Source organism: Agelaius tricolor, unplaced genomic scaffold, assembly GCF_023055355.1.
Source record: "Agelaius tricolor isolate 1412-34295 unplaced genomic scaffold, bAgeTri1.0.p SCAF_40, whole genome shotgun sequence".
Classification (NCBI taxonomy): domain Eukaryota; kingdom Metazoa; phylum Chordata; class Aves; order Passeriformes; family Icteridae; genus Agelaius; species Agelaius tricolor.
This window is the reverse complement of record NW_027269300.1, coordinates 3,236,622-3,249,492: the sequence shown is the minus strand read 5'-3', so window position 1 is coordinate 3,249,492 and position 12,871 is coordinate 3,236,622. Positions and strand designations below refer to the sequence as shown.

At 55.5% G+C, this 12,871-nt stretch overlaps 1 pseudogene; it reads right to left on the bottom strand.

Annotated features, from left to right (window-relative positions):
- Window positions 1-2,119: 2,119 nt before the first annotated feature.
- LOC139603693 (serine/threonine-protein kinase pim-3-like) lies at window positions 2,120-9,320 on the bottom strand (annotated as a pseudogene).
- Between the last annotated feature and the right edge of the window lie 3,551 nt (window positions 9,321-12,871).

Sequence of the window (12,871 nt, the reverse complement as noted above, 5' to 3'; positions counted from 1 at the left end):
CAGAGCCCACAGGAGTCCCTGCGAGCAGCAGCCATCAGGTTCATGGGTGAGCCATGAGCCCGGGCTCCCTCCCTGGCCCGGCCCGCCGCAGCTCGGCCCCAGCCCCGCCTGCTGCCCCGGCAGCGCCAGCCGGGCCCGGCGCCGTGGAGCCCTGGCTGGCCTGGGCATTGCTGCTGCCGCCCTCTGGCAGCCGTGCCTTGGGGCGGCAGCATGCGCCAAGGGCCGGGCTGAGCCCTGCCGGGCCAGCAGCCCGTATGGCCACAGCGCCGGCAGCGCCGCTGGCAGGGAGCTGTGCCGCTGGCGCTGTCACAGGCTTTGTGTTCACAGGGATGGCCGTGCGGCACCTGAGGGGGAAGAAGGAAGAGCTCCAGCTCATCTGCAATGGTGAGTGAGGCCAGCGGGGGCTGCTGGGGGAGCTGCAAGCCCTGCCCCGGCTGCGGAGGGCTCTGCTTCCTGCGCGCACCAGGGCCGGCGTGGGCAGAGCACACGGAGATTTCAGGGCCACCCGGGGCATTTGTGGCCAGCAGCTTTGGCCTCGTCCCATTGGTCCCTGCTCCCTCCTGGCCATGGCTAGAGACGGCTGCCATGGCCCTGCCAGGGGGCTCTCCTCGGCTCCCCGCAGATGCGGCATCTGACCATGGCTCTGTCCCCCTCTCTTTCAGCCCTTCAACACCTGACAGAGGACACCAGCAGTGCCGTGTCAGACGTGGCATTTGAAACATTGGATGTCCTCCAGGCACTGCAGAGTGAGCCATATTCCCTCTTCCAGAGGCTGCAAGATCAGCTCCGCAGGGCATGGAGGACTCGGTCTTGTCTCTCGGCGCTCGGCTGGCTGTGCTGCTGCAGCTCTGCAGAGAGCTGATGCCAGAGGCTCTGTCTGCTGGGACCACCTGAGGCAGCGGGAATTTTCCATTTCTTTCAGATTGTTCTGCTCTTCTTTTTGGTTTTTCTTTAGTATATGAATATAGAGTTTGTTACAATACACAGACTCCCAGGAGCTTTCTTTTGCTACCCAGGCTCTGCAGGGCTTAGGGGAAGAGGGGGACAAGGGTGCCTGGGCTCGGCCAGCTGCCCAGGCGTGCAGTGTTGCAGGGAAAATGGCCAGAAGCCCCTTGGCCTTTGGTGGTTCTGCGGAAGCCTTTGTGCTGGTGACAGAGCGGCTGGGCAGGGGCCGGAGCTGCGGGGATCCCTGTGAGAGCGGTGCCTGGAGATGGCCACAAGCCCTGTGCCAGGCAGGAAGTGCCCTCTGTGTCCTCCTGCCCGTGTGCTGCTGGCTGGATTGCTGAGGGCTCCCGGCTGCCTCTGGATGGGGCTCCTCTGGAGCTGCTGTGGGGCTGCGGCGCTGCTGCCGGGCAGCTTGGCCGGGCTGGGGCAGCCCCTGAGGGGCTGGGGCCATGAACGGATGAGGGGCCGGGAAGCTCTCAAAGGTTTCAGCAGTGGGAAGGCATGAGGTGGATGTGTGAGGGAGTGGGTGGCTGTAATGTTGGCTGGTGGGGAATTGGGTTGGGGACAGAGAGAGTACTCACCCCGATGTTCATGTGGCAAACAGAGAGCATTTATTCTCAATCCCTTCCTTCTAAAGGGCCTTTTAAAAACCCAGTCTGGAGTCCCTGCGAGCGGCGGCCATCAGGTTCATGGGTGAGCCATGAGCCCAGGCTCGTGGCTCACCCCCAGTCAATTTCATTGCTCTGATCTCTATGCCTTGTTAGATTCTGGACAGTGAAATGCTGCAGCCCTGGGAGAGATATGACTGGGCAAGGCCCCTGGCAGTCAAACCCGGGCTGGTACATTCACACAGCACGAGCCAGCCTGCCCTGTGACACACGGCAACAGAGTGCAAGGCACAGCTCCGAGTGCTCCCCAGGAACCTCAGCTCTGGGAGCACTGTGTGCCCCAAGCTCCAGGGGCTGCAGTGGGAGCCTGGCTGGGCTCTGCCCTGGGGCCATCCGGCAGGGACAGCTGGACACAGGGAGCATTCCCTTGCCACAAACAGCCAAGCCAGGGCTGCAGGGCAGCTGCTGCAGCCCGGACTGCACTGTTGTGTGCTGTGCTCTGGGGCTGGGGCTCCCTGCACAGGGCACTGGGCTGGTGTGCCACAGGAGACACAGAAGCTTCAGCTTCAGCCCAGGCTGTGCTGGATGTGCTCAGAGCTGGGTCCAAGCTTTCCTATCAATTCCCTGTTTTGGAGGAGAGCAGGAGAGCAGGACATGTGCCACCTCCTCAGCAGCTGCCAGAGCGGGATGCCCATGAGCCCGCTGCTGTCTCCCAGCACTGGGATTCCCCCCGTGGCCAGAGATGAGGATCCACCTTGAGAGAGCCCTTGTGGCATTGAGAGCTGATGGTCCCAGCTGATGTTCTGGCCCCTCCTGAAAGGGTGCTCCCCACAGACCATCTGGTGCAGCAGGATGCCCAAGGACCAGATGGTAGCTGGCTTGCCATAGTACCAGCCAAAGTGGCTCCATTCTGGGGGGCTGTATGACCGTGTTCCTATGGAATACAGATGGAGTTCAGCAGGGGGATGCTGCTGCTCCCAGAGCCTGGCCCCAGCATCCCTGGGTGTGCCGGGGCTGCCCCAGTGGCACACGGGGTGACCACTGCCCTCTCACCAGCATCTGGGACTTGTGTACAGACTTGGGGTTGGGAAAGAAGCCACTGGTGTTAGAAGAGGGCAGTAGAAACCCTGGTAAGGCCTGACCGTAGCAAGGAAGAACCCACTCAGTGCTGGTGAAAAACCATGCTGTTATGAATTCGAACGAGGCCAGATTTTGAGAAGGAAATAGGCTCTCATTTATCAAAACAAACTACAGAGGACAGGGAGTTTGAGATAAGCCCAAACTCCCACCCAACAACCCAAAGATAACAACATGTCCCAAACACACTGGGCTCCCCCCCATACAGTACATCCCTCAGAAGGAGAAGAACCCCAACCCATCCAAACCCTCATTTTATAACCCCTCTCGGGTCCAGGATTGGTGGAGTTTGGATCCACACGTTGATTGGTCATTTTCCGGTGTTCTCATTGGTCCTTATCAATATTCATTCTGGACCAATCATTTTCTCAGGGCATCGAATGATTGGTCAAGTCCCCTGTCCAATCACCTCCAACCCCCCTTTGACTATCGCCCCCACAAAACCCTGGACCTTCCCTCCCCAGGTCCCACAACAAACACCCATCAACTCACCCCAAAACAACAATTCCCAACCCAGCCCCAATGCAACACAAATTGAGCACCATTTATAACAATGCCCTCATCCTCCCTGCCTTCATTGCCCCAAAAACATTATGAACCCAAAGCAAACCAGGTGAGTGGAGCAGTCCAAGCCCTTTCTCACCTGCACACCAAACTGGCTGGGGCTCAGGTTCTACCCCCCGTCTCTGCTACCCCACCCACGGGTGTTTTTGTTGGGCTGCCCCAGCCCCAGCCCCAGTCCTGGGCAAAGTCGTGGGCAAAAGCTGCCAGCAGGGCTGGAAGCTTGCTCCCCACTCAGCCGGGCTCAAAAGCAACTCAGCTGAAGACTCAGTGCCATGAAGGTCAGCAAAAGAGAGAATCCCTGCTGCCACACCCAGCTTGGGCTGTGAGATCTTGGGCCATGAGATTCCGGGACCAGGAGCACACCCCTGCATGGGCTCACCTGCAAAGTGAGTGTAGGCTGTCTCTTGCAGGCAGGTGCCACAGCCAAAGTCAATCAATTTGGCCTGCCCAGTGTGCAGGTCAAGCAGGATGTTCTCTGGTTTGATGTCCCTGTGCAGGACCCTGCAGCTGGTGCAGTGCTGCACAGGCTCCAGCACCTGGCAGAACAGCTCCCGCGCCACCTCCTCGGGCAGGAACCCCCGTGCCCCAATGAAACGCTGCAGGTCCTGACACCGCTCCGGGCGCTCCAGCACCATCAAGATGTTGTTGGGGAGCTCAAGCCACTCCAGCAGCTGGACCACACCAGGGAAGCCAGTGGACACCTTGGCCAGCAGCACGATCTCCAGGGGTGCGCTGGTGCCGTCGGGCTGCGGGAGGAGCACGATGCCCTCAGTGGGGCCGATGCCGTGCCGGGGCTCGGGGAGCCCTCAGCCAGCCCGGGATGCTCTGTGCCCTGTGCTGGACCCACGCCCGCTCTCCCTCGGGGCGTCCTGGCGGCTTCCACCCTTCCGGGGCTCGGCTCATCCCCGCCCGGCATGGCCCGGCTGCTGCCGCTGGCCCCGCTCACTCACCAGCTCGCCCCAGTGCCGGACGCGCTTCTGTGGCACCCTCTTGATGACCACCTGCAAGCCAAGGGCAGCAGCTGGCTCAGCTCGCCGCCTGCGCTACCCAGCCCCATCCTCCGGCCTCCTCCTCGTCCGCCCCCTCCTCCTGTGCCCGCCACCGGCCCCGCCGCTCACTGAGGTGCCATCCGAGAGCCGCGTGGCCGCGAAGACGCTGCCAAAGCCGCCACGCCCCAGCAGCGAGCCCAGCCTGTCCTGCTCCTTCAGGCCCTGCTGCGCCTTCCCTGCCGGCGGGACGCGGCTGTCAGCGCTCGGCCCGGGGCCAGCAAGGGCCCCCGAGCGCCCCTCAAGCGCCCCGGGCCAGCCATGCCCAGGCGTTTGCTCCTGTGAACGGGACAGCGGCGTCTCGGGGCCGGAGGCTGCGCTGCCGAGCGGCGGAGCTCAGGCCGGGCAAGCCGCAGCGGAGGCGGCGGGATCGGCCGCGCCACCTGTGTCCTCCATGGGCCTCGGGAGGAGCCGGGGCCGGGGCCGGCGCCGGGCTCGAGCCAGGCCGAGCCAAAGGGAGGCGATGCCGCCCCAGCCCCAGGCACTGATGCCCGCCCAGGAGCGCCACCGCCAGCACGGCCAGAGCCGGCCGGAGGCAAGACCGCGGCGGGACGCCCGGGGCCGGGCACGGGGCAGCCCCACCCGGGGCCGGTGGCGGCGGGGGCCATGGCCCGGCCGAACATGGAGAGAGAGACTGGGAGAGGAGGGGACACCAGGAAAGGGAGAGCGGGACAGGGTGCGGGACTGCGGGAGAGGGAGAGGAGAAGCGAGAGGGAGTCGATAAAGTTGCTTCTTTCACTGCTTTCACTGCTGCTGCCGCTGCCGCTACTTTCGCTGCTGCCGCTGCAACTGAAGCTCTGGGGCCGTTTGTCCCCGTGTCTGTTTGTCCGCTGCCCCCTCGCCCCCGCGCCGAGCCCCGCGCTCCCCTGGGGCAGCCCCTGAGCCTGTCCAAACACGGGAACTTTGCCATGTTCAGCCAAGACCCAGAGTCTGGACTCCTGCACAGCGGCACAGGAATCCCCTCAGTTGCTGCTGTGCATTGTCCCAGCTGAGGGTCAAACACTATCAGAGCGCATTCCCTGAATGCAGAATTTGTACCTGACCCAAGCACTGTACTTATCTCGCCAGCAGTGCTTTCCAAAAAAAATAAAAAAAAAAAAAAAAGCAGAGGAAGGCAAACTGTGTATAGCTCATGGTATTTGACAGTGTCTTAAACATTCCAAGTCATGGATCTTAGAGGTGAGATCCATTTGGAATTAATTGGATGGAGAAATAATGCAAAGGGGAGCATAAAAATAAACAGAGAAAACATCTTGGTTTGTTTCTTTCTGTTTTCATTTCATTTCCTAAAAACTGTTTCAGTTCTTCCAGAATCTTGTCCACAGTCCTGTTTGGTCTTTCCAAGAACCTTTCCTGGAGAACCAGGTGCAGCTTCTGTCACAAGATGTGCCACCAACTGCAGCTTCTCTTGGCTTTTCACACCGTGCATGCAGCAGGACTCCTGCAGCAAAGCAGGACAAATGTTTGAAGAACTGTACAGCTTGTTCTTTCTTTTCCTTGTGGGCTGGGCAATTGTGCCATTGGTGAGGTTTTCATTGTTACTGTTCTACCCTAAGAAAACATGATGGGCTCCCAGGAATTGTTAGGGAATGCAAGCCTGACTGAATGCAGAGAAAGAATCTCCAGAGCCTGCAGCCAGAAATGGAGAGCTGTGTGATAATCATTCCAACATCCCCTGGGACATCTTGAAAGTGATGTAGAAGATGAAAATGGGCTGACATAGGGAGTTTGTTTCAGTGTTCAGTTCAGATGCTTCTACATCTCCTGCACTGATATAAAACAAGAGAACAATCAGTTCATGAAAGGCATCAGAACAAGCTGGACCTCTCAGGAGATGACTGAAAGAATGTGAAAAGGAGAAATGCAGGGAATGACTTAGTAAGCTTTGGCTGTACAAAGGATCATTTTTCCTAATAATTTCCAATCCATTCCCTCTGCTTTTGTCCTTCCTAACAAGGCCATTTTCATCCCAGATTCCCCATGAAATGGGAACCCTGAGCTTGTGGAAGTGTCTGAAAGATGCCCTGTTCCTCTGCAGGGACACTGAGGCTGAGGCAGGAGCCTGAGCCCTCTCTGGGGCAGCCTCCTCCGAGCTGGAATTTGTGCTGTGCTGGGAGAGGAGGAGGAGGGGGCGAGCGCTGGCGCTGTGTGGCAGGAGCAGGAGGTTTGGGCTGCAGGACATTCCGTCTGCGCCGCTGCCCCGCAATGGGCGGCCGTGCCCGGGGCTCTGGGCCTGGCCCCGCGTGTGCTGAGCTCCCGACACTGTGGGAGCTCCCCGGGCTGGGCTCAGCTTCCCGCTGGGCCTGGGCAGCAGGCTGGGCTCCAGCTGGGACCAGCAGCAGCTGGAAATACCTCTGGGCATCTCCATTTGCTGCTGCTGCTCAGAAGAAACAATGGAGGGAGTCAAGAAGTTCTGGTTTCTCTTTCTCCTGGTGGATTCTTTCATTTGATTTGACATTCTTGAGGCAATTTCTGTGATGGCCTCTGTCAGTTGATTCTATTTCAGCAGCAGCAGCAGCAGGGCTGTGTTTGAGCACTGCAAATATGGCCTGTGTGGCTGCTTTAATTCTCTTTGACTTTGTGCTCAGGAACTTGAGAGCATTTCAAGATCTGCTAATCATGATGCCTATGACCAAAAGCCTGAGTTCACCTATTGCCGGCTGGGGGCCATGTACAAATCAGCAACAGGACGGGACTGCTGAGGAATGTGTCTCGAGCTGTTTATTTTCCAGCATCAGTCTCATTACATGGTTATGACAATGGGAAGATGCCTGCAGCTCGTGTCCTCAGCAGCAAAGAACTCAATGTTACAACTTACTTTAAAAGTTTTTTTACCAATCCCACAAAGCAAAAGCATATTGACGGTAGTTCCATCCAACCACTATAAGCACAGGTACCTTTGGTTAAAACAATGCTTGCTTATTTTGAGTACAATACCTGCTTTCAAGCCTTAAAACACAATGCACAGAGCTCAAGCTTAGAACTTCCTAATATCTCACTAGATATACTTCTCTGTAGCTTAGGGAGTTAGTCTACCAAGCGTTAATACAAAAACCATTGTTCTATTTGTCCTTACTTTCTACTTCTATTATAACTTTTCTGCTGACAAATCTTATGGCTACCGCTTAGCTCTAATCACAGTTCTGCTGTCTCTGAGGTCTGCCTTTTGCAGCTTTCTCAAAACCCTCTGATTTTAAGGATTCCTAAATTCACTGTCACAAAAGCACTCTGGGTAGCGCTGATCGAAAAAGGCAATTGCAGTTTTACAGATAAATTTCAAGTGGCAAGCAGAAGAGGGGCAAGAGCAGCCATGATCTCCAATTCCCAAAGGCAAAGGCAGCAGCAGCCTCCTGCTGTCACCTCAGGGTGAGTAAAACAGTGCTGAAAACAGCGCTGGAACCCGATCCTTTCTTCCTCTGAGGGCTGGCTCAGGGCAGCACAGGCGGGCCCTGAGGAGTCAGGGCTGTGTGTGGGTGATTGTTGCTCTAGTCCAGAATTGAGCTGGAAAAAGCCCTTGGGAGCCGAGGCAGGAGCAGGTGGGAAGGGGCCGGCACTGCTGCTGCTCCTGGCCGGGAGCCCCGGCTGGGCCGGGCCGGCGCCCCCTGCGCTGCGGCTGCTGCAGCTGCCAGAGCCGGGCGGGACTCGGGGACAGGGAAGGGACACGGGGGGACAGCAAAGGCCTGGCGGCTGCAGGGATGGTGGCGCTGGGGCCAGCGCCAGCACAGAGCTTCAGCCCGCAGTTAACGCCGAGGGAAACGCTGGGGAAAGGCTCCATTTCAGCCTTTCTGCACTCGTGGCTGTGAAGGAACCGAAATAAAAGGAGAACAAGCAGGGCCTGACCCCTTCTCCTCTGGGAGGAGCCCCAGGCCTGGGGCTGTGAGTGGCCATGAGGGGCTGTGAAGGGCTGAGAGGGGCCATGAGAGGCTGAGATGGGCTGTGAGGGGCAGTGAGGGGCCATGAGGGGCTGTGAACTGTGATGTATTGTGAGGGGTCATGAGAGGCCATGAGGGGCTGTTGGGGACCCTGAGGGGTAAACGGTCTCTGAGAGGCTGTGGAAGGCCAGGCGCCTTATGGAACAAAGGATTCATTATGACACTCTGGAGACAAGGAGACTGTTGTTTGCATATGGAACCCTACGGAACTAAAAATCCATTGTGACATTCTGGGGCCTCATGGAACCATGGAGACCATTAGGACACTTCTGGACCCACTGGAACCAAGGGGCCATTGTGACACTGCAGGGCCTCGTTTAACCAAGGGCTCATTGTAGCATGGCAGGGCCTCATGGAATCAAGGGGATCGTAGTGGGGCTCCATGAGACCACAGGGACATTTTAACTCTGTGGAACCAAGGAGACCATTGTGACATTACAGGGCTGCATGGAACTAAGAACTGATGTGACAGTGAGGGGCCCAATGGAATCAAGAGGCCATTCCGTACTTCAGGGCCTCATGGAACCAAGGAGCCCTTGTGACACTGCAGGGCCTCATGGAATCCTGGAGACCATTATGGCACTTTGAGGCCTTGTTGAGTCAAGGGGCTCTGCAGGGCCTTGTGGAACCAAGGAGCTCTTTGTGACACTACAGGGACTTGAGAAAGCAATGAGAACATTCTGGCACCTTGAGTCCCCATGGCACCAAGGGGCCAGTGTGACACTATAGGTCCTCATGAAAGCAAGGGGCCAGTGTGACACAGCCAGGCTTTGTGGAACCAAGGCTCCATTGTGATCCTGGAGAGCCCAATAGAACCAAGGGTCCATTGTGCCATTGTGCATTTCCATGGAACCAAGGGAACCACTTTGACACTGCAAGACCTCATGGAAGCAAGGCGCCATTGTGCCGCTGCAGAGCCAAGGAGACCATTGTGGTATTGCTGGGCTTTATGGAAACAAAGATCTCTTGTCATACTACGGGTCCTCATGGAACCAAGAGAACATTGTGATGCTGCAGGGCCCCAGGGATCCAAGAACATGGAACAGTTCTGGTTGGCTTGGCCTGACTGGTCCAGCTGACCTTGGCATGTTGCGGGTTGCTTCTCATCTAGCCCTGGAGTTCTGTGCTTTTCTTCCTGTGGGTAAGAACTCTCTTTTTTCCTCCAGGGGTTCATGGCTGAAACTGGGATTCTACCTCCATATTTGATTAAATCTACAGATTATCCCATATGATACCTGCCAGAACAGACAGCTCTGGATCGCCTTGACATGTTGGGGGCCACCTCTCATCTGTCCTCAAAACAATGGGGGGGAGGGTGGGTGTGCTTTTCTTTTCATGGAAAAGAACACCTTTCAATGCAGGTGTCCATAACCAAAATTGGGAATCTGCCTCCAAAATTCCTTATATCCAAGGACAGCTCCCAGAAAAACGCTGCCAAGACCAACAGGTCTGGCTGGCCTTGGCCTCCTTGGGGCTGCCTCTAATCAGCCTTTGCAACACTGGGGCTCTGCCCTTTCCTTCCTGTGGAGAAGAACTGTCATTCTGGTCCAAGCACTCATGGCTGAAATGGAAGTCCACCTCCAAAACTCACCAAATATCCAAGGGTTGCTTTCAGAAAAAAGCTGCAAGGACAGACAGGTCTGGCTTGCCTTGGCCTCTGGTGACTGCCTCTGATCTGCCTTCAAATCCCTGGGGCTCTGTGTATTCCTCCCTACAGAAAAGAACCGTCCTTCTTGTCCAGGCAGCCATGGCCTCAAGCACATCAGCACTGTACAGGGACAGAGGAGCTGTGTGCTCAGTGGGGTGGAGACTGAGGACAGCAGAGGAGAGCCCTGGGAGGGACTGAAGGGTGGTTTCAGAGATGGTGGATGTGTTTAATGTAGTAGAGAACAGCCAGAGAGAACCAAAAAATCGATGCCAAGGGCAGCTGGTGAGGCCCAGACTAGACACAAGGAGACAGGAATTTCCCTCCCACGGCAGGGCTGTAGTGCAACACATCCCCAGAAGGAGTCTGGGTCAGTCCAAGGCTTTGTGTGGGCAGGCAGAGGCAGGCAGGAGGCAGAGCTGTCAGCAAAGGAAGGGCCCAGCCAGGTGGGGCAGCCGGGGGATGAGTTTTACAACATGGCTTATGTGGTCCGAGACCTGTTCCACATTGCCAAAAGATGGCTGCAGCCTTGGGGATATTTAGTTGGCCAACACCCATGTCAATCACTGTAACATAAGGTGACCAGGTGATATTCACATCAGACCTCTGTCATTAGTTTGGTTCCACTGAAGGACAGAAGCTTATTCTGTATTATCTTCATTTTGACAGTAAGAGCAGTGATACTGGAGTCTTCTGTAGCAGGGGACATGGTATACCATATGGAACATGTGGACCATGGTAAAAGATGCTAAATAAATAAATAAAATACATTAAATTTAAAAACACATTTATAAATAAATAAATAAAAACATTCCCAGATGTTCCAGGAGCACCTCAGCCTCATGGTCTGGGAAGAAAACTTATCACCATCAGTCAGCAGAGTGGCTCTCCAGATGGCTTTGCAGAATGGCTGGTATTAGTGCTTAGTGTTACAGGGTTAATATTGGGGTGCAAGGAAGCAGCATTTTTGAATTTCACTGGACTTCATATGGAATGTTAGGGGAAGAACCAAAGAAGGAAAAGGGAGGGATCAAGGTGGTTTGGAGAGAAATAGACATAGGAAAATAGAGGAAGAATACAATAAGTGGGGTCAGTCATGCTGACAGATGCTGACAAATGCTGATCAGTGTGCTTGTAAGGCCAAGCCTGCACTGTTCCATAGTGCCCTGTTTCCTCATTAGACTCAATGTGTATTTTCTGACTGCTCTGCAGAGCCAGTGGGATCTGGTGGAGTCAGATGAGAAACCTTTTTGCACTCTTGTCTGTGTGTATGAACATGTCTGTATGAGGCAGCTGAAAAGTTGAGTGTCCAAAGGCCAGCTATGGGGTGGTCCATATGGTGTTGATAAAGGCACCCTTTATCAAGGTATACCATGATAACTTATCCTTTGGGGCTCAGTAATCTAAAGATTTATAGAATGGCTGACGGATAGGCCTTAGTTACCCTTAATCACCCCTTTTTTCCTCTAAAAATACAAGTGACATCAGATTAGTTATAATTTTACACACAAATTTGTTAAAAAAGAAGCACCATAAGGCTGCAGGACAAAGTCACTTCCCAGTTGTCCTCTTCAGTTATGTTTCAAGCTTCCAGAACAATAGTTATATTGCAAAACGCATGGATTCTAACTTGGCCCCTTCCTGGACTGCTACGGTCATGATTTCCAATGCCTAAAATTATTCCCAATTATTTTTACCTTTGTATTAGATATTACATAATAATAATAAGAAGGACACCCTTCTATTCAGAAAGGTCAGTTTCATAATAATGAAAACAACCAAAGGATAGTATACGGACTTATGATCCTATATTTTCAGAAAAAAGGGATGAGAATGTATGTTTTGGTGTTCTGTAGCCATCCATGTGGACAACATTCCAATCTGCCAAGGTATGTGTCCAAAAGGTAAAGGGGGACCTGTTCCCAAAGCCTACAGGGACAGAGGCGCAGGGCAGGGACACTGTAGGACAGCCTGGGCTGCACAGGGCACAGGCATGGGCAGCAGCTGCAAGACAGCCCTGCCAGAGCCAACTTGGGCAGCACTTTGGCCATGGCTGCTGGGCCTGGGCCTGAGGCAGGAGCAGGAGACAAGTGACCCTTGCAGGCCTGGGGCCTCATGGCCTCCTTGTCCCTGCTCAGCAGCCTGGCAGGGGCCGCCCCATGCTCCTGCCCTTGGCATTGCACATCCCCACATGCCAGTGCCCATCCCGGCAAGAGCCCTGAGCAAGGAGGGAGGGACAGGATCTGCCTGGCCAGGCCCTGGGGCTAAGGCCTTGGCCCTTGGCATTCCTCAAACACATCCAGCTCTGCTCAGCACCAGAGACACCTTGGCCTTGTTTGTCCCCAGCTGTCATCACTGCCTCCAGTGTTCTGCTCTAACTGGAACCTGGGGACACTTTCTCAGTTCTGCTGTTCAGTGGGACCTGTTAAAACTTGAAGAAACTTCAGAGTTTCAATTTAATTTTGAGTTCTTGAGAAGTTTTTTGAAGACTCTCTCAGGGACTGAGTCTCATGTAAACAGCCCCAAATCCCCAAGAGGCTCATTAAAGTCCTTGTGCTGTGTCTGTGCTGCTGAGCTTTAAAGGAACAGCTCTTCCAGGGCCAGCTCTTCTCCCAGCCCAGCAGGGCTGAGGGCTCTGCCTGCAGGCACTGAGGGGACAGGAGCCAGGCAGAGACAGGCTGAAGGCAATCAGGATTGGGAAGACATTGAGCTGAGACTTCACCTGGGGAAAGATCTTCACAGCCCTGTGCATGGTGAGTGTGTGGGTGCAGGGCAATGTCCCCTGTGCTCCTGGAGGGATCTCCTGAAGCCAGCACACCCCAGAGCCTGGGGGATGTGTCAGGAGGACTCTCCCAGTTTCTCTGTGGCACAGGAGGAGCAGGAGGAGGAGGAGGAGGAGGATGTGCTGCAGAGCGGGGCTGCCCTGGGCACCGTCAGAGGGACAGGGCAGGACGGCTCCTGCTGCCAGGGACGGCTGCAGGGGCTGAAGCTGGG